Below are 3,570 nucleotides of genomic sequence, written 5' to 3'. Positions count from 1 at the left end.
CATGTGCCGAGAATTTTAGCGATGGCAGAGAACGGGACAGGCACAGTCCCTGCTATCGTGCAATTACATTCTCTGGCAAGGAAGACAGATAACAAAGCAAGTCAAGAAGAAAAGAAATAAAGTAACTGGTGTGGACGTCACAATAAGAAGCATCAACCAGGGCGACATGACAGAGAGGGACAAGGTGGGGCTGGCAACTTTAGATACGGGGTTGATCAGAGATGGTTGCTCTGAAGAAGTGACATGTGAGCTGAAAGCTATAGGTAAGTCAGCTCATGCCAAAAGTCAGTAAAGAATGGGGAATAAAGTTTTGAAGTAGTATCTGTTAAAATATGAGATTAATTGCTAATAACAAGAACCTACCAAAGTGGCTCAACTAAGTTAGAGGTTTGTTCCTCTCACAAACCTCTTATGAAATGTACTTATAAGGATGGAGGTAGGAAGCCTCCAACAGTACAATAGTATGACAGGAGCCTAGCTCTTTCTATCCTTCTGTTCCACCATTTCAAATGACGAACTTCTAGCCTTGTGATTACATCATGCCTCAAGATGGCTGCTAGAGCTCCAGTCATCACATCTGTATTCCAGGCAGGAAGAATAAAAAGGAAAAAGGACAATGCAGCACTGACCAGCTATCTGTCTCCCTTTGAGGGAACTTTCATTGCATTCATTTACTGTATTAAATTAGTATTTATTTTACTTCTACTCCATAGGCCCAGGCTCTGTGCTAGGATTGACGACATAAAGAAGGCCCAAAATGCTTCTCTTTCCTGAGGGACCTGGAGACTGGGGGAGAGGCAGACGGTGGCACACAGAAGACTGCGGCAGGTACTGCATTCACGGCGCACAGGGGAGAAGCACGGAAATGCCTGTGCGAGGACGGACGGGCCTGCAGTGTCCTGCTACAGGAAACAAGCTGACAGAAAGGCCCGGAACTGCATGATTTCACTCACATGTGGGATATGAAACAAAACACAGCGAATGAACAAACAAACAAAAAAGGAAACAAACTCATAGATAGGGACAACAGGTTGGTGGTTATCAGAGGGGAAGGGGTGGGGGCAGGGTGAGGAGGTTTAGCAAAGAGGGTCAAACATATGGTGATGGAAAGAGGCCAGACCTGGGGGCTGGACACGCAATGGAGTATACCAACGGTGTGTTATGGAGATGTATACCTGAGACTTTTATAATATTACTAACCAAGGTCACCCGAATAAATGTGAAGGAAGGAAGGGAGGGAGGGAGGGAGGGGGAGAGGGGGAAAGAGAGAGAGGGAGAGAAAGAAAAAGAAAGATGCTGTCAGACACTCCCACTCGCATTTGGGCTGACTTTATTTTTTTCATTTTAAGTTTGTAGTGAAAGTTGTATGTAAGATGGCTTTATTTCTGCATCTTCTCAATAGTTTCTTCCCTGTATTTGCCCTTTCCCTTTCCTAACGGGCAAGATTTGGCTTTACATTCAAGGATCTTTTTTGCGGTCTTTGTCCAGCTCAGTCTAGGGACAACCACCTTGCTGGGGTGAATGCCCACACGAACAGTTGTGCCATTAACTTTCTCCCGTTGCTCTCATTCAGTGTAGATGACGTATTTCTTCCTGTGAACCTGGACGACTTTGCCAATTACTGCCCTTTGTAATGTCCTCACACAAACTGAACTTCATCGTCCTCTCAGTTGGGCATGGATTGAACATTGTACTTCTGCCTCAGAGGAGAAGACGTCATCTTCCTGCAAAGGTGGGAAGGTTCACTGAAGTGCCTTTTACAGTCCTTGCTCCGGTCAGAAGTCACAAAGGGATTGCACTTCACTTTGACCCCGGGTGCTTCTGCAATGGCCGCAGAAGGGAAGAGCTGGGCTGAATTTCAACCCGACCGTCCAACAGGAATGCAGTGCCAATTTTGGAAAAAGCAATTTTGTGATCCATGGCCTTTGACCTAGTCATTCACTCCTGGGAATTTATCTTAATAAAATCATTCAACAGAAAAAAAAAAAAGGACTGTGGTACTATAGGTTTAGTTAGCATAGCATGTAAAAAATAACAGGAAGCTGAGAGGAGGCAAGAAGCATCTTGAGACATTCTGAGACCAAAGCTGGGGAGTGTGTGACTGATGGATGAACAAGCGCAGAGATACAAGTTCTGCAGGGCTGATCAAACAGCTCTGTGGCTGAAGCTCTTGAAGCCCTGGTTCCCCCTCCCCACCCACATGCTTATTGCCCCTGCCTCTAACTCACAGACTGAGCCTGTCCGCGTCCCAGCCCGTGTCTCTGTGACCAGCGTCACTCTGCTCCTGTCTGTACTCACAGCCGAGATGGCCGACGGGAGGGGACTGTGTGTTCATAGAATGTGGTAGATAAACACGATGAAATATCATTCCGCTACTTAATAAAATTGAGGAAGGATATGTCAAAATATGGAAAAATGTTTCATAGCAGAAACAGCCTAGATGACCGTGAAAGGAAAGATTTAATGGCCTGGGACAGAGCATCACACTGGAATGTTATAGTAGCTATATAAAAAAAAAAAGGGTAATTATGAAAACCATGTAGGAACATGGAAAAAATGTTGGATATAGTGATAAGAAAAAATAGCTGCTACAGAATTATATATGTGAACAGACTATATAAAAGATTTCTCTATTTCTCATTCCTATGATGTTATGTAATTTTTATTATGAGAAAAGTAGACTGTATGCAAATAGAAAGTGATATGCAAAATTTCATGAGCTACGAAGGGATGACCGATTCAAACTTTATTTTTTATTAGCATTTTCTTAGTGACTTTTCAGTAAGATGAACACAGCTTTTAAAAGATAACAAATTTTGGAATGAAGAGAACGCTTCCAAACCAGCAGAGAAATAAGTTTTTGTTGAGAGTCTTCAACATTGTTGTAGGTTCCGGAGGAAAAGGATGAAGAAGCCAGACTGGCTGCCTGCTCTCCAGCTGTTCCCACTGTCTGTCCCCCTCCCTGTGGTAGACTGCCTGCAAAGGTGGCCGTCCCCAGCTCCTCCCTCCCCGTGCACACTCCCTGCCATCAGGACACAGAGACTGTGTTACCTCTGCTTAAATCCTTTGGCAGCAGAATGTGGTCACACAATATGATTTCTGGGATTGGGCCCAAACAGTCTTCCTGCTTCTGTTTTTTTGTTTGTTTTTTGCCTTCATGGAAGCATGCTGCCATGTAAACAAATCCACTGTCCTGCTAGAGAGAGGCCAGGTGAGGAGAGAGGTGCTGGAGGAGAGAGGGTTCGGCTCAGCCAGCCCCGGGCCGTTCCAGCTGCCCCAGCCGAGGTGCCAGACATGTGAGCCTCCAGCTCCGGTGGAGTCATCCGGCCAAGACTAGTGGAGCAGAGACGGGCTGTCTACACTGAGCCCTGCTCAAGCGGCAGAACTATAAGTAAGGAGATGCTTGTTGTTTTCAGGTACTGTTGGGGGTATTTTGTTACGTGGCCATAGCTAACTGAAACAACTCCAGTCTTCACTAGCCTGAAAGACTCTAGGACCAGGGCTTGGTTGCCCTGGGTTGACACCCCCTCCTGGCATAGTGACTGGCACTTCAGGAATGGTGGATGGATG

General features: G+C 45.6%; 1 pseudogene; it reads right to left on the bottom strand.

Annotated features, from left to right (window-relative positions):
* Positions 1-1,379: 1,379 nt before the first annotated feature.
* Positions 1,380-2,368, bottom strand: LOC112312344 (large ribosomal subunit protein uL24-like; annotated as a pseudogene).
* Positions 2,369-3,570: the final 1,202 nt, after the last annotated feature.

Source organism: Desmodus rotundus, chromosome 9 (assembly GCF_022682495.2).
Source record: "Desmodus rotundus isolate HL8 chromosome 9, HLdesRot8A.1, whole genome shotgun sequence".
Classification (NCBI taxonomy): Eukaryota; Metazoa; Chordata; class Mammalia; order Chiroptera; family Phyllostomidae; genus Desmodus; species Desmodus rotundus.
The sequence above is the reverse complement of the archived record's forward strand: the minus strand, read 5'-3'. Positions and strand labels throughout refer to the sequence as shown.